We start from the raw sequence: 23,570 nt of genomic DNA on the forward strand, positions 1-23,570 counted from the left end.
TAAGTACCAAAAACTCTCAATGAACACAACGGCTCTTTTTAGAGCCACTCAAGAACAAAACACTTAAGCTGATGTTTATCTCCCAAAAATTTCTGTTTTTTTTCCTTGGATCTGCGCACCCAACGCGTTAGGAACCGTGCACCCAACGCGAGAGGAACCGTGCACCCAACGCGTTAGGATGCACGACTCCTAATTTTACCTTAAAACAAAATAGCCCCTATCACTAATTTTTATTATCCCCGGGGACCCCATCCCCGGGGCTTATAAAAAAACGTTGGAGACCGTGGGGGGAGCCCCAACAACCCCACGGTCCCAGCCGGCTCCCCGCGTCCTTCAGGAGCCGGCATTGCTTTTCCACATGGGGAGCTGCTGACATGCAGCTCCCCGTATAGAAAAGCAATATTGTTTGGATTTTGAAAGAGAGAGCAGGTTTTCCTGCTCTCTCTTTCAAAATCCTAACGAAGTTTGCTATGGGAGGGCGAGAGACTCCCGCCCTCTCATAGCAAACAACAGTGTCCTGGGGGTGGGCACCCCAGGACACTGTAGGAGCCGGCCCTGGTGGTTGGCAGTCTCCAGGGCCCTCGAAGGCTCCAGGAGGGGGGCCACGCAGCCCCCCTCCCACGATAAATTTCAAAACATTTTACCCCCGGGATTTGGCCCACCCGGTGGCTAATTATTAACGAAGCGCGGAAGCGCGCGCTTCGGGGTTTTTTTTGTCCAGATCCGCGCACCCTGCGCGCATTTCCCCGTTTTTTTTTGTTTTAAATGGGGGCCCTAGGGGGTCCTTCTGGGACCCCCTAAGCAACACTAGAGGGTCAGAGTATTTCTACCCTGCCCCCTGTATATGTTTTAAACACTTATTCCCCTTACTTCTTCACCTCGCTTCTACCGAGGCACAAAATGGCTCCCAACAGTTCCTGGTTTCGAATGTAGACAGACACTTCACAGCCAATTAGCATTCAGTGCATGATCGGGAAGGTGCGCGTTCGGTTCGGGGAGGGTCCGCTTAGGGTGCGCATAGGGTGCGTGGATCCTCCGAGGCCATAGATATATCTCTCTTTTTTAGTCTCATTTTCTCAGGAACTACTGAACAGATTTACACCATTTATGCAAAAGGCATGAGTCTGAGCTGAGGACTACCTCTTTGCCAAATTTGGTGTTATTCCGTTCAGCAGTTCGGGCTGTAGCTGCGTCAACAGGTCCTATGGGAAATTGCATGAATTTCAGTATAGGAGCGGACCGGAGCTGCCCAAAAGTTTGGAAAATTTCACGAAGATTCGTCAACCGGCGCCAGACTTATTGGCAATAGAATGTTGCGGATTTCCTATGGAAAATAGGTCCTAACTATAACTACCTACAGTAGGTAATATATATATGTATATATATATATATATATATATATATATATATATATATATATATATATATATATTCTCCCAAAAAGCTCCGAGCTTTCGAAGATGCACACCACAAGGTAGGTTTGACAAAACCTGTTTATTCATGAAGCGGTATGATGAAACCCAGTTCATTTATCGCCCTGACGCGTTTCAGTGCTTCCAGCACCTTCATCATAGGGTTGGCTTGTAGGCGAAACGAAAATGGACTGCCTCCTTTATTACCCATATGGCACTCGCTTTCCAGTAAGTGGTATGCCGGGAAAGGTAGTCCCAATTCTTCCTCCTCGGTGAGGTCGTTCCGCTAACAAAGTTAAACTGCCAATTGTTGCAAGTAATTTACTGCCCTCCAGTGGGTCCCAGGTCTCATTTGTCCGCTCCCAATCCGAGATACCTTGTGCTGCAGGGAGGCTGCAAAATGATTTTCAGCCCCGCAGGCTCAGTCCAGTTCACAAAGGCGGTGCAACCTTCCACGGCCGGAGGCGCCGTGTATTTCATTCTCCCAAAAAGCTCCGAGCTTTCGAAGATGCACACCACAAGGTAGGTTTGACAAAACCTGTTTATTCATGAAGCGGTATGATGAAACCCAGTTCATTTATCGCCCTGACGCGTTTCAGTGCTTCCAGCACCTTCATCATAGGGTTGGCTTGTAGGCGAAACGAAAATGGACTGCCTCCTTTATTACCCATATGGCACTCGCTTTCCAGTAAGTGGTATGCCGGGAAAGGTAGTCCCAATTCTTCCTCCTCGGTGAGGTCGTTCCGCTAACAAAGTTAAACTGCCAATTGTTGCAAGTAATTTACTGCCCTCCAGTGGGTCCCAGGTCTCATTTGTCCGCTCCCAATCCGAGATACCTTGTGCTGCAGGGAGGCTGCAAAATGATTTTCAGCCCCGCAGGCTCAGTCCAGTTCACAAAGGCGGTGCAACCTTCCACGGCCGGAGGCGCCGTGTATTTCATTCTCCCAAAAAGCTCCGAGCTTTCGAAGATGCACACCACAAGGTAGGTTTGACAAAACCTGTTTATTCATGAAGCGGTATGATATAACCCAGTTCATTTATCGCCCTGACGCGTTTCAGTGCTTCCAGCACCTTCATCATAGGGTTGGCTTGTAGGCGAAACGAAAATGGACTGCCTCCTTTATTACCCATATGGCACTCGCTTTCCAGTAAGTGGTATGCCGGGAAAGGTAGTCCCAATTCTTCCTCCTCGGTGAGGTCGTTCCGCTAACAAAGTTAAACTGCCAATTGTTGCAAGTAATTTACTGCCCTCCAGTGGGTCCCAGGTCTCATTTGTCCGCTCCCAATCCGAGATACCTTGTGCTGCAGGGAGGCTGCAAAATGATTTTCAGCCCCGCAGGCTCAGTCCAGTTCACAAAGGCGGTGCAACCTTCCACGGCCGGAGGCGCCGTGTATTTCATTCTCCCAAAAAGCTCCGAGCTTTCGAAGATGCACACCACAAGGTAGGTTTGACAAAACCTGTTTATTCATGAAGCGGTATGATGAAACCCAGTTCATTTATCGCCCTGACGCGTTTCAGTGCTTCCAGCACCTTCATCATAGGGTTGGCTTGTAGGCGAAACGAAAATGGACTGCCTCCTTTATTACCCATATGGCACTCGCTTTCCAGTAAGTGGTATGCCGGGAAAGGTAGTCCCAATTCTTCCTCCTCGGTGAGGTCGTTCCGCTAACAAAGTTAAACTGCCAATTGTTGCAAGTAATTTACTGCCCTCCAGTGGGTCCCAGGTCTCATTTGTCCGCTCCCAATCCGAGATACCTTGTGCTGCAGGGAGGCTGCAAAATGATTTTCAGCCCCGCAGGCTCAGTCCAGTTCACAAAGGCGGTGCAACCTTCCACGGCCGGAGGCGCCGTGTATTTCATTCTCCCAAAAAGCTCCGAGCTTTCGAAGATGCACACCACAAGGTAGGTTTGACAAAACCTGTTTATTCATGAAGCGGTATGATGAAACCCAGTTCATTTATCGCCCTGACGCGTTTCAGTGCTTCCAGCACCTTCATCATAGGATTGGCTTGTAGGCGAAACGAAAATGGACTGCCTCCTTTATTACCCATATGGCACTCGCTTTCCAGTAAGTGGTATGCCGGGAAAGGTAGTCCCAATTCTTCCTCCTCGGTGAGGTCGTTCCGCTAACAAAGTTAAACTGCCAATTGTTGCAAGTAATTTACTGCCCTCCAGTGGGTCCCAGGTCTCATTTGTCCGCTCCCAATCCGAGATACCTTGTGCTGCAGGGAGGCTGCAAAATGATTTTCAGCCCCGCAGGCTCAGTCCAGTTCACAAAGGCGGTGCAACCTTCCACGGCCGGAGGCGCCGTGTATTTCATTCTCCCAAAAAGCTCCGAGCTTTCGAAGATGCACACCACAAGGTAGGTTTGACAAAACCTGTTTATTCATGAAGCGGTATGATGAAACCCAGTTCATTTATCGCCCTGACGCGTTTCAGTGCTTCCAGCACCTTCATCATAGGGTTGGCTTGTAGGCGAAACGAAAATGGACTGCCTCCTTTATTACCCATATGGCACTCGCTTTCCAGTAAGTGGTATGCCGGGAAAGGTAGTCCCAATTCTTCCTCCTCGGTGAGGTCGTTCCGCTAACAAAGTTAAACTGCCAATTGTTGCAAGTAATTTACTGCCCTCCAGTGGGTCCCAGGTCTCATTTGTCTGCTCCCAATCCGAGATACCTTGTGCTGCAGGGAGGCTGCAAAATGATTTTCAGCCCCGCAGGCTCAGTCCAGTTCACAAAGGCGGTGCAACCTTCCACGGCCGGAGGCGCCGTGTATTTCATTCTCCCAAAAAGCTCCGAGCTTTCGAAGATGCACACCACAAGGTAGGTTTGACAAAACCTGTTTATTCATGAAGCGGTATGATGAAACCCAGTTCATTTATCTCCCTGACGCGTTTCAGTGCTTCCAGCACCTTCATCATAGGGTTGGCTTGTAGGCGAAACGAAAATGGACTGCCTCCTTTATTACCCATATGGCACTCGCTTTCCAGTAAGTGGTATGCCGGGAAAGGTAGTCCCAATTCTTCCTCCTCGGTGAGGTCGTTCCGCTAACAAAGTTAAACTGCCAATTGTTGCAAGTAATTTACTGCCCTCCAGTGGGTCCCAGGTCTCATTTGTCCGCTCCCAATCCGAGATACCTTGTGCTGCAGGGAGGCTGCAAAATGATTTTCAGCCCCGCAGGCTCAGTCCAGTTCACAAAGGCGGTGCAACCTTCCACGGCCGGAGGCGCCGTGTATTTCATTCTCCCAAAAAGCTCCGAGCTTTCGAAGATGCACACCACAAGGTAGGTTTGACAAAACCTGTTTATTCATGAAGCGGTATGATGAAACCCAGTTCATTTATCGCCCTGACGCGTTTCAGTGCTTCCAGCACCTTCATCATAGGGTTGGCTTGTAGGCGAAACGAAAATGGACTGCCTCCTTTATTACCCATATGGCACTCGCTTTCCAGTAAGTGGTATGCCGGGAAAGGTAGTCCCAATTCTTCCTCCTCGGTGAGGTCGTTCCGCTAACAAAGTTAAACTGCCAATTGTTGCAAGTAATTTACTGCCCTCCAGTGGGTCCCAGGTCTCATTTGTCCGCTCCCAATCCGAGATACCTTGTGCTGCAGGGAGGCTGCAAAATGATTTTCAGCCCCGCAGGCTCAGTCCAGTTCACAAAGGCGGTGCAACCTTCCACGGCCGGAGGCGCCGTGTATTTCATTCTCCCAAAAAGCTCCGAGCTTTCGAAGATGCACGCCACAAGGTAGGTTTGACAAAACCTGTTTATTCATGAAGCGGTATGATGAAACCCAGTTCATTTATCGCCCTGACGCGTTTCAGTGCTTCCAGCACCTTCATCATAGGGTTGGCTTGTAGGCGAAACGAAAATGGACTGCCTCCTTTATTACCCATATGGCACTCGCTTTCCAGTAAGTGGTATGCCGGGAAAGGTAGTCCCAATTCTTCCTCCTCGGTGAGGTCGTTCCGCTAACAAAGTTAAACTGCCAATTGTTGCAAGTAATTTACTGCCCTCCAGTGGGTCCCAGGTCTCATTTGTCCGCTCCCAATCCGAGATACCTTGTGCTGCAGGGAGGCTGCAAAATGATTTTCAGCCCCGCAGGCTCAGTCCAGTTCACAAAGGCGGTGCAACCTTCCACGGCCGGAGGCGCCGTGTATTTCATTCTCCCAAAAAGCTCCGAGCTTTCGAAGATGCACACCACAAGGTAGGTTTGACAAAACCTGTTTATTCATGAAGCGGTATGATGAAACCCAGTTCATTTATCGCCCTGACGCGTTTCAGTGCTTCCAGCACCTTCATCATAGGGTTGGCTTGTAGGCGAAACGAAAATGGACTGCCTCCTTTATTACCCATATGGCACTCGCTTTCCAGTAAGTGGTATGCCGGGAAAGGTAGTCCCAATTCTTCCTCCTCGGTGAGGTCGTTCCGCTAACAAAGTTAAACTGCCAATTGTTGCAAGTAATTTACTGCCCTCCAGTGGGTCCCAGGTCTCATTTGTCCGCTCCCAATCCGAGATACCTTGTGCTGCAGGGAGGCTGCAAAATGATTTTCAGCCCCGCAGGCTCAGTCCAGTTCACAAAGGCGGTGCAACCTTCCACGGCCGGAGGCGCCGTGTATTTCATTCTCCCAAAAAGCTCCGAGCTTTCGAAGATGCACACCACAAGGTAGGTTTGACAAAACCTGTTTATTCATGAAGCGGTATGATGAAACCCAGTTCATTTATCGCCCTGACGCGTTTCAGTGCTTCCAGCACCTTCATCATAGGGTTGGCTTGTAGGCGAAACGAAAATGGACTGCCTCCTTTATTACCCATATGGCACTCGCTTTCCAGTAAGTGGTATGGCGGGAAAGGTAGTCCCAATTCTTCCTCCTCGGTGAGGTCGTTCCGCTAACAAAGTTAAACTGCCAATTGTTGCAAGTAATTTACTGCCCTCCAGTGGGTCCCAGGTCTCATTTGTCCGCTCCCAATCCGAGATACCTTGTGCTGCAGGGAGGCTGCAAAATGATTTTCAGCCCCGCAGGCTCAGTCCAGTTCACAAAGGCGGTGCAACCTTCCACGGCCGGAGGCGCCGTGTATTTCATTCTCCCAAAAAGCTCCGAGCTTTCGAAGATGCACACCACAAGGTAGGTTTGACAAAACCTGTTTATTCATGAAGCGGTATGATGAAACCCAGTTCATTTATCGCCCTGACGCGTTTCAGTGCTTCCAGCACCTTCATCATAGGGTTGGCTTGTAGGCGAAACGAAAATGGACTGCCTCCTTTATTACCCATATGGCACTCGCTTTCCAGTAAGTGGTATGCCGGTAAAGGTAGTCCCAATTCTTCCTCCTCGGTGAGGTCGTTCCGCTAACAAAGTTAAACTGCCAATTGTTGCAAGTAATTTACTGCCCTCCAGTGGGTCCCAGGTCTCATTTGTCCGCTCCCAATCCGAGATACCTTGTGCTGCAGGGAGGCTGCAAAATGATTTTCAGCCCCGCAGGCTCAGTCCAGTTCACAAAGGCGGTGCAACCTTCCACGGCCGGAGGCGCCGTGTATTTCATTCTCCCAAAAAGCTCCGAGCTTTCGAAGATGCACACCACAAGGTAGGTTTGACAAAACCTGTTTATTCATGAAGCGGTATGATGAAACCCAGTTCATTTATCGCCCTGACGCGTTTCAGTGCTTCCAGCACCTTCATCATAGGGTTGGCTTGTAGGCGAAACGAAAATGGACTGCCTCCTTTATTACCCATATGGCACTCGCTTTCCAGTAAGTGGTATGCCGGGAAAGGTAGTCCCAATTCTTCCTCCTCGGTGAGGTCGTTCCGCTAACAAAGTTAAACTGCCAATTGTTGCAAGTAATTTACTGCCCTCCAGTGGGTCCCAGGTCTCATTTGTCCGCTCCCAATCCGAGATACCTTGTGCTGCAGGGAGGCTGCAAAATGATTTTCAGCCCCGCAGGCTCAGTCCAGTTCACAAAGGCGGTGCAACCTTCCACGGCCGGAGGCGCCGTGTATTTCATTCTCCCAAAAAGCTCCGAGCTTTCGAAGATGCACACCACAAGGTAGGTTTGACAAAACCTGTTTATTCATGAAGCGGTATGATGAAACCCAGTTCATTTATCGCCCTGACGCGTTTCAGTGCTTCCAGCACCTTCATCATAGGGTTGGCTTGTAGGCGAAACGAAAATGGACTGCCTCCTTTATTACCCATATGGCACTCGCTTTCCAGTAAGTGGTATGCCGGGAAAGGTAGTCCCAATTCTTCCTCCTCGGTGAGGTCGTTCCGCTAACAAAGTTAAACTGCCAATTGTTGCAAGTAATTTACTGCCCTCCAGTGGGTCCCAGGTCTCATTTGTCCGCTCCCAATCCGAGATACCTTGTGCTGCAGGGAGGCTGCAAAATGATTTTCAGCCCCGCAGGCTCAGTCCAGTTCACAAAGGCGGTGCAACCTTCCACGGCCGGAGGCGCCGTGTATTTCATTCTCCCAAAAAGCTCCGAGCTTTTGAAGATGCACACCACAAGGTAGGTTTGACAAAACCTGTTTATTCATGAAGCGGTATGATGAAACCCAGTTCATTTATCGCCCTGACGCGTTTCAGTGCTTCCAGCACCTTCATCATAGGGTTGGCTTGTAGGCGAAACGAAAATGGACTGCCTCCTTTATTACCCATATGGCACTCGCTTTCCAGTAAGTGGTATGCCGGGAAAGGTAGTCCCAATTCTTCCTCCTCGGTGAGGTCGTTCCGCTAACAAAGTTAAACTGCCAATTGTTGCAAGTAATTTACTGCCCTCCAGTGGGTCCCAGGTCTCATTTGTCCGCTCCCAATCCGAGATACCTTGTGCTGCAGGGAGGCTGCAAAATGATTTTCAGCCCCGCAGGCTCAGTCCAGTTCACAAAGGCGGTGCAACCTTCCACGGCCGGAGGCGCCGTGTATTTCATTCTCCCAAAAAGCTCCGAGCTTTCGAAGATGCACACCACATTGGGGAGCGGCGGCACGGACCTGAGGCCCACTGGAGGGCGATAAAACTATTGAACATTGGCAAAAGAATTAGTTGTGGGAAAACGGACCCCACCAGAGGGGAAGAATTGGGACTGCTACTCCCGGCATGCTGCTCACTGGAGAACACGTGCCTGAAAGGTATAATACGTGGCAGTCCAGTACTGTGTTTCCCACTTGCCCACCCTATGATTAAGGTGCCGGAGGCACTGAAACGCGTCAGGGACTTGATTAATTGGGTCTGTGAAACCGCTTCCATTTAATAAAAGTTCAGTTGAACTAACCTTTGCGGAGTGCATCTCTAAAGCTCGGAGGCTTTTGAAGTAATGTTGACGCACGGCGGCTCCGGCCGTGGGAGGTTGCACCGCTGCTGACACCGGAGGCAAGGTCTGTGTGGCTGTAAATTCGTTACGGCCTGTTCCAGCGCAAGGGTTCTTACTATTGGGGAGCGGCGGCACGGACCTGAGGCCCACTGGAGGGCGATAAAACTATTGAACATTGGCAAAAGAATTAGTTGTGGGAAAACGGACCCCACCAGAGGGGAAGAATTGGGACTGCTACTCCCGGCATGCTGCTCACTGGAGAACACGTGCCTGAAAGGTATAATACGTGGCAGTCCAGTACTGTGTTTCCCACTTGCCCACCCTATGATTAAGGTGCCGGAGGCACTGAAACGCGTCAGGGACTTGATTAATTGGGTCTGTGAAACCGCTTCCATTTAATAAAAGTTCAGTTGAACTAACCTTTGCGGAGTGCATCTCTAAAGCTCGGAGGCTTTTGAAGTAATGTTGACGCACGGCGGCTCCGGCCGTGGGAGGTTGCACCGCTGCTGACACCGGAGGCAAGGTCTGTGTGGCTGTAAATTCGTTACGGCCTGTTCCAGCGCAAGGGTTCTTACTATTGGGGAGCGGCGGCACGGACCTGAGGCCCACTGGAGGGCGATAAAACTATTGAACATTGGCAAAAGAATTAGTTGTGGGAAAACGGACCCCACCAGAGGGGAAGAATTGGGACTGCTACTCCCGGCATGCTGCTCACTGGAGAACACGTGCCTGAAAGGTATAATACGTGGCAGTCCAGTACTGTGTTTCCCACTTGCCCACCCTATGATTAAGGTGCCGGAGGCACTGAAACGCGTCAGGGACTTGATTAATTGGGTCTGTGAAACCGCTTCCATTTAATAAAAGTTCAGTTGAACTAACCTTTGCGGAGTGCATCTCTAAAGCTCGGAGGCTTTTGAAGTAATGTTGACGCACGGCGGCTCCGGCCGTGGGAGGTTGCACCGCTGCTGACACCGGAGGCAAGGTCTGTGTGGCTGTAAATTCGTTACGGCCTGTTCCAGCGCAAGGGTTCTTACTATTGGGGAGCGGCGGCACGGACCTGAGGCCCACTGGAGGGCGATAAAACTATTGAACATTGGCAAAAGAATTAGTTGTGGGAAAACGGACCCCACCAGAGGGGAAGAATTGGGACTGCTACTCCCGGCATGCTGCTCACTGGAGAACACGTGCCTGAAAGGTATAATACGTGGCAGTCCAGTACTGTGTTTCCCACTTGCCCACCCTATGATTAAGGTGCCGGAGGCACTGAAACGCGTCAGGGACTTGATTAATTGGGTCTGTGAAACCGCTTCCATTTAATAAAAGTTCAGTTGAACTAACCTTTGCGGAGTGCATCTCTAAAGCTCGGAGGCTTTTGAAGTAATGTTGACGCACGGCGGCTCCGGCCGTGGGAGGTTGCACCGCTGCTGACACCGGAGGCAAGGTCTGTGTGGCTGTAAATTCGTTACGGCCTGTTCCAGCGCAAGGGTTCTTACTATTGGGGAGCGGCGGCACGGACCTGAGGCCCACTGGAGGGCGATAAAACTATTGAACATTGGCAAAAGAATTAGTTGTGGGAAAACGGACCCCACCAGAGGGGAAGAATTGGGACTGCTACTCCCGGCATGCTGCTCACTGGAGAACACGTGCCTGAAAGGTATAATACGTGGCAGTCCAGTACTGTGTTTCCCACTTGCCCACCCTATGATTAAGGTGCCGGAGGCACTGAAACGCGTCAGGGACTTGATTAATTGGGTCTGTGAAACCGCTTCCATTTAATAAAAGTTCAGTTGAACTAACCTTTGCGGAGTGCATCTCTAAAGCTCGGAGGCTTTTGAAGTAATGTTGACGCACGGCGGCTCCGGCCGTGGGAGGTTGCACCGCTGCTGACACCGGAGGCAAGGTCTGTGTGGCTGTAAATTCGTTACGGCCTGTTCCAGCGCAAGGGTTCTTACTATTGGGGAGCGGCGGCACGGACCTGAGGCCCACTGGAGGGCGATAAAACTATTGAACATTGGCAAAAGAATTAGTTGTGGGAAAACGGACCCCACCAGAGGGGAAGAATTGGGACTGCTACTCCCGGCATGCTGCTCACTGGAGAACACGTGCCTGAAAGGTATAATACGTGGCAGTCCAGTACTGTGTTTCCCACTTGCCCACCCTATGATTAAGGTGCCGGAGGCACTGAAACGCGTCAGGGACTTGATTAATTGGGTCTGTGAAACCGCTTCCATTTAATAAAAGTTCAGTTGAACTAACCTTTGCGGAGTGCATCTCTAAAGCTCGGAGGCTTTTGAAGTAATGTTGACGCACGGCGGCTCCGGCCGTGGGAGGTTGCACCGCTGCTGACACCGGAGGCAAGGTCTGTGTGGCTGTAAATTCGTTACGGCCTGTTCCAGCGCAAGGGTTCTTACTATTGGGGAGCGGCGGCACGGACCTGAGGCCCACTGGAGGGCGATAAAACTATTGAACATTGGCAAAAGAATTAGTTGTGGGAAAACGGACCCCACCAGAGGGGAAGAATTGGGACTGCTACTCCCGGCATGCTGCTCACTGGAGAACACGTGCCTGAAAGGTATAATACGTGGCAGTCCAGTACTGTGTTTCCCACTTGCCCACCCTATGATTAAGGTGCCGGAGGCACTGAAACGCGTCAGGGACTTGATTAATTGGGTCTGTGAAACCGCTTCCATTTAATAAAAGTTCAGTTGAACTAACCTTTGCGGAGTGCATCTCTAAAGCTCGGAGGCTTTTGAAGTAATGTTGACGCACGGCGGCTCCGGCCGTGGGAGGTTGCACCGCTGCTGACACCGGAGGCAAGGTCTGTGTGGCTGTAAATTCGTTACGGCCTGTTCCAGCGCAAGGGTTCTTACTATTGGGGAGCGGCGGCACGGACCTGAGGCCCACTGGAGGGCGATAAAACTATTGAACATTGGCAAAAGAATTAGTTGTGGGAAAACGGACCCCACCAGAGGGGAAGAATTGGGACTGCTACTCCCGGCATGCTGCTCACTGGAGAACACGTGCCTGAAAGGTATAATACGTGGCAGTCCAGTACTGTGTTTCCCACTTGCCCACCCTATGATTAAGGTGCCGGAGGCACTGAAACGCGTCAGGGACTTGATTAATTGGGTCTGTGAAACCGCTTCCATTTAATAAAAGTTCAGTTGAACTAACCTTTGCGGAGTGCATCTCTAAAGCTCGGAGGCTTTTGAAGTAATATATATATATATATATATATATATTCACTGAAAAAAACACGTTATAGTTAGAAATTAGCATTTAAAAAACCTTTGAAATTCACTGAAAAAACCATAGGTTTCAGGCACGTTATACTTACAAATTAGCGTTTAAAAAACCTTTGAAATTCACTGACAAAACCATAGGTTTCAGGCACGTTATAGTTAGAAATTAACATTTAAAAAACCTTTGAAATTCACTGAAAAAACCATAGGTTTCAGGGACGTTATAGTTAGTTGGACATTTTATTCGTACAAAACCATTGAAATTCCAGCTTTATAGTTAGTTTAGCTAACTATAACTCGTGCCCCTGCAATGCACTGCTGATTATATCACATATTATATCATTTATGACATGGTCAGTGACATCACTGATGACCTCACTGATGACATCTCAAATGATATCACTGATGACATCACTGATGACATCATCCAGTGACTGTGTGCTTCTGTAAAGTTTAAATATACTTTATATATATAAATGCCAAGGTTTATTAATAAATGAATGGGTGTATGAGTGTCTGTATGGATGACTTTGTGGGTGTATGAGTGACTGTATGAGTGAGTGATGAAACGTGTCTTACTGAATTCATAGGTTAGTGACTAAACTGTGTGAATCTCTGTATCAGTTTGTTACTTGGTGTGTAACTGTCTGCATGGGTTGGTGAGTAGCTACATGAATGTTTATATCAGTCATTGTTTGGTTACCTGAGTATTTGTATGGGTGCCTCAGTGTATGTGTGGGTGGGAGGTGCGTGACTCTCTGCAGAGATGTGTGAGTGGTTAATTCACTGGGTGTATGGGTTTAAGATTGTATGAGGAAACAGCTGCATGGGTGGGTGAGTGAGTGTATGGATGTGTTGGTGAATGAATGGATGTCTTAGTGGTAAATGTGCGAGTAACTACATATGTGAAAGACAGTATATGTCAGTGATGGTGTACTTAAATAACTATATGTGAGAGTAAGTGATTGTGAGAGTGGCTTTATGGATGAATTTGTACTCGTATGAGTGATTGTAGAAGAGAGTAAGTATGGATTTGTTTCTGTTTAAATAAGTGAGTTGGTGTGTGTATAATTGTACAAGTGAGTAAATGGGAGTGTGATTTATTCTTTGCATAACTGTTCTGCTTGGGTTTTCGGATCAGGCAGAACCCGCTCATCAGAGCCTCACTAACCCAGACAGAACGTTACCCCCTCCCTAGGGCCTATTTACAATAGTGCAACCACATATATATCTACCACCTAAGGACAGGGAATTCCTACTATACATACCAAGACCTCTTATAATCGGCGGCCTCGCGATCCCATACGGATCCAGACCTCTCTGCCCATACGACAGTATCACAAGTGGCGGCCTCGCGATCCCATACGAATCCAGACCTCTCTACCTAGACGGCAGTCTCAGCACAATCGGCGGCCTCGCGATCCCATACGAATCTAGACCTCTCTGCCCATACGACAGTATCACAAGTGGCGGCCTCGCGATCCCATACGAATCCAGACCTCTCTGCCCATACGACAGTATCACAAGTGGCGGCCTCGCGATCCCATACGAATCCAGACCTCTCTACCCAGACGGCAGTCTCAGCACAATCGGCGGCCTCGCGATCCCATACGAATCCAGACCTCTCTGCCCATACGACAGTATCACAAGTGGCGGCCTCGCGATCCCATACGAATCCAGACCTCTCTGCCCATACGACAGTATCACAAGTGGTGGCCTCGCGATCCCATACGAATCCAGACCTCTCTACCCAGACGGCAGTCTCAGCACAATCGGCGGCCTCGCGATCCCATACGAATCCAGACCTCTCTGCCCATACGACAGTATCAAAAGTGGCGGCCTCGCGATCCCATACGAATCCAGACCTCTCTGCCCATACGACAGTATCACAAGTGGCGGCCTCGCGATCCCATACGAATCCAGACCTCTCTACCCAGACGGCAGTCTCATACAACAGTTCATCCTATGATCACCATAACATACAAAAAGGGAATCAGTCTCACTATTCATCCGATCACACAAGGACCGCCAGTTCGAGCATAGCCTGTTCTCCGGTTCGAGGGGCTCCTCTTTCCCTTATTCAGTTACCACTTACCTGATCAGGGTTAACATCTGTTCATGTAGCCGCAGCTGACTAGAAGAATAGGCTACCCTCTCATACAAGAACACGCAGCACATGTTGGTTCACTACAAACTGGGTACTTTATTACTCATTACATACGCAATCACATAACATTACAATATAACACATAACCTGCAAAGAAAAGTGAAAGATTAAGTTGCACACTCTAATAAGAAAGGGTCGACATCACCTTAGTAGTGTGTAGCCTGCACTCAGTGGTCATCTAGGTTCCCTTCTCGTCCGTGCCTCGGCTCGCCTGGAAGTCACACCTCCGCAGTCACGAATACATGTCTGCACCACTATGCGCTGTTCTCTTCACCCTTCTCCGAGTCACTGGGACCTCTTCCTTATCGGCTACTCTCTCCTCTCTGGCTATTCTGCTAGGAGAGTATCTGTCTCTCGGTTCTTCTCCGCCTTCAAGATGGCGTCTGTCTTCCCTGGAATAAGTAATAGCTTTACTGCTAACGGCTAGATGCCGCCTACGGACTGAACATGTAACTGCCTCAGACTTTCACTAATATAGAGGTGCGTTTCCTCATGGAAAATTCCGGCCCGTAACCTGCCGCCCACCAAATTCTTGTACCTCCCCGTACCAAGGACACTTTCCCAGCCGGCCGGCCTGATGTAGTGTCTTCGGCTTGAAGAAAAATACAATCCTTCGATAAGGGCCGGCCTGAACCGGTTCTCTCCAAGCGAATAACACCTCATAACTAAAACATTATATTTGACCTAGAAGCATCCCAAGCTGCCGGAGCAGAAAGAAAGATGGAGTCTCTCCCGTTTGAGGCCTACCAGGCCTGAATTTAGCACGGCTCCATGAAATACCCTCACTACAGGACAGGTTATCCCTGATACTAACGAATCTATCCCCTAGGCTATGTGTGCAAGCCCTGATCTATGGGGAAGAGCACAGGATCATGTCGAAGTGCCTAGTAAATAGGCTCCATTCACTACTCTAACCCTTAGACTTGAATGGTAAGAGACTGAAGTCACATTCAATTACTTTTCAACACAAGAAGGCCGGGAAAATCGAGCAGAACATTTCACCCTTGACTTCAGTCTATTATACATTCATTAAACAGAACTAATATCTGTGGAAGAATAATATGAAACAAGACTAACTGATCTATGTCTAGTACCAGGTGTGCAGAATTGAAATAGTGAAGGAATACACTGAATAAAGCAACAGATAGAAATCAAAATGCCGATAGTAATCAGAATACCTCCTAATATCTGACGTAACATATGCAAATCAGGTAACCAATTAAAGAGCCAGTCAAACCAGCCCTGGTCAATGTGTTTTCTAACTTCTTCTGTCAAGTCATGTAGTTTATCAATGTGAGCTTGAATGGATTTTGTATGATCAGACAAGTTAAAACAACAAAGACCCTCAAAATCAGAACAATCGTGTCCATGTTTAAGCAAAAGATAATCAATGGCCGCTCGATTTTGCAAGATAGCTCTACGTTCACCCTGGGCGTCTAATAGCATGTCAGACAGGACTGTAGAAGTATGATTAATGGATTTTACCATCCAGCAGGCCATTTTCCCAATAGATTTGGCATTATAAACTGCCAAAGCAGGAACACCAACAATTGAAATAGCCAGGCTAAGGTATTCAGACTTGGAATATAAATGCAAAGATGAGTCACAATCCTCCTGTAACCTCACTGTATCTCGAATCACACAAGAGTTGGCATTCGGATGTGATGAAAACATCAACAAGCTCAGTCTAGTAATGGCACAAGGGCCTCCAGAAATATTTGCGGGGATATATGGCCAGGAAGTATTACCACATGAGAAAAGCCATCCGGCAGGTAGTAACATCGTGCGATAATGACTGGCGGTAACTACCAAACTCTTGCAAGTCATGTTATTCTGAACAGAAGTACATGTTTTCGGTGTCCTTTGAAGGCACAAAGTACGTTCATGAGCGGTGAATGAAGTGGCACCTTTCAATCTTAAACGCATACATTCAGAAATCGCACTAGGATCACAAGTAAGGGAAAAACACAAATCACCCTGTGTGATATTATAGGTAACTATTTGGGACTGGATGGGGGGTATCGGGTCTGACAGTACAGTACACAAGGGGCAATACTCATGGGTAGCAAAATCGCCCAGAAGAACATTGGGGCGAGCATTCGATATATTAAAAATATGAGTCAAAGTCTCCAATGAAGCAGGGACAGCAACTAAACAAGTCGCTAGAATGTCAGTCACCGATCTCATCGGTGTCAAGCAGAAATGAGGGGCTTTAGTTACTCGTTTGGCTAACGTAGTCCAAAAGTTAGACGACGAAACCCACGCAGCGAAGGAACGCGACACTCGGGTTCTCAACTCAGCCCGGGTTGATGGGATCCCTCCTCTCTCGTCGTACCAGCCCAAAAGGAGTCCAACGCCAACACATCCTGCAGCAACAGTCCAAAGAATGATCTGAAAGAAAATCAAATACAGGCATTAGTCATTCTCGTAAGTAACATTTGTCAGCCGGGACTGCTTCCCAGCTATCTTTCCCTGGTCTCATAACTAAAATGGTGTTGTCTTGACCGGTTGCAATGACTTCTGCTTGTTCAGGGGGATTCTTAGGCGACTGCACCCAAACTCTGGCCCCAGGATTATCTGTGGAGCCAAAACCTTTCTGGCCTCGTACAGTTAGCAACGTTGGGGCAGTGCCTTTTGTGATCTCACCACTGAAAACAGGCATTATTAGCAATTGAGCCACTCGGTCAGTTTGATGTATCAGTAAGTCAACCTCACTGCTATTCAGCAGGAGCACCTTAATCTCTCCCTGATAATCACTATCAATGATTCCTCCAAGCACCTGAATGCCTTTTACAGCCAGCCCCGATCTAGGGGCGATTAATCCGAAATTCCCAGTTGGTATATGAACACCAACACCAGTTTCAATGATTACTCGATCCTTACTTTTTATAACGGTGTCATCCATGGCATGCAAGTCTAAACCTGCCGACCCTGGGGTTGCTCTACATGGAGCCAAAGCTCCGGGAGTAATTTCCCAGTACATCACAGTCTCTCTGATTTCATTGGGCTTAGCATCAACATTCGGAGGAAACAAACGCATAAGTGGGGATTCAGCATTTAGAAAAGGACGGTTATTCAAAATCAATAGCGCTTGAGGCAAAAAGTCTCGCCAATTCTTATACTTGTCATCTGTTAATTTACGTAACTGATCTTTCAGAAGACCATTCAACCTCTCCACAAGACCCGAGGCCTGTGGATAATATGGTATATGAAACACCCATTCAATATTGTTTTCCACACAGAATTCCTGTACCAATCTTCCACGAAAGTGGGATGCATTATCAGATTGAATTTGGAATGGCACACCATAATACATCATAATCAATTCCACTGTTTTAATAGTATTCAATTGGGTAGCTTGCTTACAGGGAAGGGCCACCAACGGGCCACTGTATGTATCAACAATAGTGCAAACATATTGACAATTCCTACTCATAGGAAGTGGACCGATGTAATCAATCTGCCAAATTTGAGCGGGCAATTTCCCGCGATGTAAATGACCTTTAACAGTTTGGGGCACTTTGCGCTGCCTGATATGCTGACAAATGGGACAATGTAGAATAACATTTTTGATTAAATCTAGGGGAATATAAATTCCTCGATCAGCAGCCCACCTGCTAGTGGCTTTCTCTCCAAAGTGTCCTGCTTTCTGGTGGGCCCATTTCGCCAATCCCGCAATATCAGAATCTTGCCTGTCCACCACTGCCTCAGCAATTTTAGATTTCTCATCTGCAATGTTATGAAAGAATTTGTCAAGAGAGTCTATCGGGGTATGAGCATCCACATGGAAGATTGTAACAGTACTCTGTGGGAGCATTTCCCAAATCTCCTGCCATAATTCTTTTCCCCACAGTTCTTTTGAATGGATTTTCCAACTATGGGAATGCCAAGTCGGTAACCAAACTGCCAGCCCATTGGCAGTAGACCAAGAATCGGTGAAAATATGACATGTGCCAGGTAACTCTTGTTTCAGAACTTGATAAACAGCATAGAGTTCAGCAAATTGACTGCTCTTACCCTCACCAGTTGTACTCAGCAATTTTTGTGTGATCGGATTATAGGACACCGCCTTCCAATGCCGTTTCGTCCCTATGAACCTTGCTGAACCATCCGTAAACCAGACATGGTTTCTGTCCTCTGCGGACAAATCATCAAAAGGTCTACCCCACTGAACAGGAGACTCCTGTACTAAAGGTACGGAACATTCACTCTCAGTCTCAGTCGATGGCGCCCGTGCCACCTGCTCATGCAAAGATGCAACTCCTTTTTGTCCCACACGTGCCCTGTCTTGTATATACCATTTCCATTTAATCACACTCGCCTCTTGAGAGTGTCCAATTCGGTGAGTTTTCGGCGAACTCATAACCCACTGCATGATAGGAATTTCAGGCCGCAAAACTATATCATGTCCCAAAGTCAATTGCTCGGTATCCACCAGAGCCCAATAACATGCAAGTAACTGTTTCTCAAAGGGTGTATAACGCTCACCAGCATCAGGTAACTTCTTTGTCCAGAAACCTAACGGTACTCTACTCTTGCCTTGTTTCTGCCACAAACTCCAATTCGCATAAAGGCCTTGTACAGATACATTCAAATCCACATCACCATCACATACAGGCCATAAATCCAGAGCATGCTGAATTGCTTCTTTTGCCAGACTGAACGCATCTTGCTGTGGTTTATCCCATTCAAATGCATTCTTTTTTCGAGTGACATGGTACAAAGGGGCCAATATTTGACTCAAATGAGGAATATGCTGGCGCCAAAAACCAAACAAACCAATGAAGCTTTGGGCTTCTTTCCTATTCCTCGGAACTGCAAAATCAAGAATTTTCTGTTTAACCTGAGGGATCACTTCTCGGTGTCCCTCATGCCAATTAATACCCAAAAATTTCACAGCCTGGGACGGACCTTGTAATTTATCCGGGTTGATTTCCCAACCTTTCTCATGCAGGCACTCAATGACTCTGTCCAATTGGGTCTGAACTTCCTCTTGTGTTTCGCCTTGGATCAAAATATCATCAATATAGTGACATATCTGAATTTGCGGATGAACCGGTACCTCAGCCAGATGCTCTGCCACCAGCCGGTGACATATCGTAGGACTATGCACATAGCCCTGGGGAAGACTTCTAAACGTCATCTGACGCCCGTTCCACGTAAAACTGAATTGTTCCTGACACTCAGGGGCAATCGGAATCGAAAAGAAAGCATTAGCAATATCAATGGACGCATACCATGTACCTGGATGTTTTTGGATTCTTTCAATTAGGGTGATAACATCCGGTACTGCAACAGTCAAAGAGGGTGTGTGTCTATTCAATTCTCGATAATCAACAGTCATGCGCCAAGAATTATCACTCTTACGTACAGGCCAAACAGGATTATTCCAAGCAGAAGTAACTGGGGTTATAACTCCTGCATCCACCAACTCCTGAATAGTGGCACTAATCTCTTCATGACCACCTGGAATACGATACTGCTTCTGACGAACCACTTTTGTCGCCTGGGGAACTTTTATGGGGGGCATTCTTAAACGACCAACCCGTACAGGCCTGGACGATATATAATGTTTAGTTCCAAATTGGTAACATCCATCACCTAAGTGCAAAGTCATTCCTTTCAAAATATCAATTCCAATTATGAATTCTAAGAGTGGTACCACTAATACAGAGTATTCTTTTCTAGGAATTCTACCTATTCTCATTTCAAGTAAAGTTTGAACTGCGGGAGTTTCCTTTCCACCTAATCCGGTAATTGTAAAAGGCTGACCTTTAAACTTCTTTGATTTTCCATGAATAAGAGTGGCCTCCGCTCCTGTATCTACCAATGCTCGGGCCCTTTGGATATTACGATGTCTCCAATAAATAGCAATATCTACATAGGGTCTATTATCTCTGTGAGCCCATCTGTGTACTGGAGCTTGACCTACTTCCTAGTCATTTTTACTGCGTTCTGTGTACCAGGATAAATCAGGATAAAGACTCTCACGTTTCCCAGGTATCGATACCTCCTGTTCATATCCATCTCCATTACGAAATGGATTCCTGTTCTCTGCATTGTACTGCGGATTTCGATCGGCCAATCTGTGTCGATCCTCTCTCCTTCTCAACTCAGGGGATTGATCCCTATCATCTCTACGTCTGCTGTTAACATAATCCTCTCTCCCCCTTTCTCTTTCCCCCTCTCTCTCTCTGTCTCTCTCACGACGGGGGGACAAATCACGTACATAACGTCGATCATCACGACGATCAGAGCGCCCACGGCGGTCGTCATCACCGCTACCGTCAGAAAAACCACGATCACACTCAGTCGTCCGAACACGCCGGGCACCCTCCTTTCGATCCAAGCCACGTTTGCGAAACATTTCCCACAAACGAGAAGTAGTCTCACCGTCAATGTCCTCCTTCCGCACACCATCGGCCATAAGACCAAAAAACATATCACGTTTAGTAAGTTTATTGTCACCAGGAGTACGAGTGTCAGGCCGGGATTGCCGTTCAGGTTTAAACCACTCACCCAACTCACCGAGTTGGCGTACCGATTCCAGCACCATAGATAATATGTTACCAGTCTGATTAATCAATAAAGTCATCATGACCTGCTTATAAGCAACAGGGGAAGAACGAATAATACGATTCCGCACAGAAGATGTCAACAAACCATCAAGCAACCTGTCAGCAGTATTCAGAAAAATTGCCGTTTTCATCACCTCCTCTTTGAGACGTTGTGCAGCATCGCGCAAAGTATACCACGGTTTGTCATTCACAGGCCAGTCAGACTCAGTAGGATATTTTTGATTACAACCCTCAGTCGCCAATTGAAGCAAAGAAATTTGACCACCACCATTAAAGTTACGAAAATGATCCTGTACAGTAGAATCCGAACTCAAGGAACAAAACTTCAAACAATCGCCAACATCCAACATAATGCCAGCAGCGCCCAGTTCATAAAGGCGCACCATCCATGTGAGTAAGGTCTCACCAGCTCGCTGCCGAAATCGCTGCAAAATATCACTAATTTCTTGTTGAGTAAAATCCTCCAAAGAGTCTAAAGCAATACCATTCGGAGCACCGGGAGCCTGCTGCAACTTCCGCCGAAAAACTGGATGCACCGAGACCGCGGGACGAGCATCACAAGGAGCTCGACCAGTACACGTAGAGGAACAATCAGTGTAAGAAGCATCGACCCCGCTCGAAGGACGAGCGCAATCACGGGGTGCACCATCAGAGGCGCAAGAAGCAGACTTACAATCACGGCCGGAGCGAGAGGACTCGCGCTTGGCAGACTCCTCACCCGAGGAAGGAGAATCACTCGAGTTCCAGATATTACCATCCCATTCATCAGGATTCCAATCCAGTCCGGCTTTCGACACGACCAGACGCACCTTTCGCATCGAAACCCGACCACGCCGATTCTTGTATTTATAACGAGCAATTCGCACAGCCGCCCTCTCGGCAATAGTTTGGTACGTCTCAAGTTTGTCAGCAAGCAACTTATTTTGACACCGCAACAAAGTATGAGCATTCTGAATCTCAACAAAGTTCGCTTCCACATCCTTATGCAATTTCTGTAACTTCAACAACCTCTCATGCAGAATCCTGTACGCAGACAGAACAATCCAACCTCTGCGCCCCAAAACGGGAAGCTCATCACCCTTAGATACCGGCGCCTTCTGTAAACAAGTAATCACATTAGCCGGCTCCGCCAGCTCCAAAAAAGAATTCCAATTCTCACTCAAACCAGTAGAATCAGCCCACTCACGGGCTAAGGCTTCATAAGGCGTTGAATCCCAGCCGGGAATATCAACGGGCAACTTAAAAGTAGATTTCGACTTTCTAGAAAACATCTCGGAAAAGAAAGAAAAAGAGAAAAAGAGAAAGAAGAAAAAAAAAAAACTACACACACAATTATATACAAATAATATACAAACGAAACCACGCACGCGCCGAAAGCAAACACGATACAACCACAACGCACACAGGTTTCGTAAACGGTTCGTGACGCCAAATGTTCTGCTTGGGTTTTCGGATCAGATAGAACCCGCTCATCAGAGCCTCACTAACCCAGACAGAACGTTACCCCCTCCCTAGGGCCTATTTACAATAGTGCAACCACATATATATCTACCACCTAAGGACAGGGAATTCCTACTATACATACCAAGACCTCTTATAATCGGCGGCCTCGCGATCCCATACAGATCCAGACCTCTCTGCCCATACGACAGTATCACAAGTGGCGGCCTCGCGATCCCATACGAATCCAGACCTCTCTACCTAGACAGCAGTCTCAGCACAATCGGCGGCCTCGCGATCCCATACGAATCCAGACCTCTCTGCTCATACGACAGTATCACAAGTGGCGGCCTCGCGATCCCATACGAATCCAGACCTCTCTGCCCATACGACAGTATCACAAGTGGCGGCCTCGCGATCCCATACGAATCCAGACCTCTCTACCCAGACGGCAGTCTCAGCACAATCGGCGGCCTCGCGATCCCATACAAATCCAGACCTCTCTGCCCATACGACAGTATCACAAGTGGCGGCCTCGCGATCCCATTCAAATCCAGACCTCTCTGCCCATACGACAGTATCACAAGTGGCGGCCTCGCGATCCCATACGAATCCAGACCTCTCTACCCAGACGGCAGTCTCAGCACAATCGGCGGCCTCGCGATCCCATACGAATCCAGACCTCTCTGCCCATACGACAGTATCACAAGTGGCGGCCTCGCGATCCCATACGAATCCAGACCTCTCTGCCCATACGACAGTATCACAAGTGGCGGCCTCGCGATCCCATACGAATCCAGACCTCTCTACCCAGACGGCAGTCTCATACAACAGTTCATCCTATGATCACCATAACATACAAAAAGGGAATCAGTCTCACTATTCATCCGATCACACAAGGACCGCCAGTTCGAGCATAGCCTGTTCTCCGGTTCGAGGGGCTCCTCTTTCCCTTATTCAGTTACCACTTACCTGATCAGGGTTAACATCTGTTCATGTAGCCGCAGCTGACTAGAAGAATAGGCTACCCTCTCATACAAGAACACGCAGCACATGTTGGTTCACTACAAACTGGGTACTTTATTACTCATTACATACGCAATCACATAACATTACAATATAACACATAACCTGCAAAGAAAAGTGAAAGATTAAGTTGCACACTCTAATAAGAAAGGGTCGACATCACCTTAGTAGTGTGTAGCCTGCACTCAGTGGTCATCTAGGTTCCCTTCTCGTCCGTGCCTCGGCTCGCCTGGAAGTCACACCTCCGCAGTCACGGATACATGTCTGCACCACTATGCGCTGTTCTCTTCACCCTTCTCCGAGTCACTGGGACCTCTTCCTTATCGGCTACTCTCTCCTCTCTGGCTATTCTGCTAGGAGAGTATCTGTCTCTCGGTTCTTCTCCGCCTTCAAGATGGCGTCTG

Source organism: Triturus cristatus, chromosome 3_2 (genome assembly GCF_964204655.1).
Source record: "Triturus cristatus chromosome 3_2, aTriCri1.1, whole genome shotgun sequence".
Classification (NCBI taxonomy): Eukaryota; Metazoa; Chordata; class Amphibia; order Caudata; family Salamandridae; genus Triturus; species Triturus cristatus.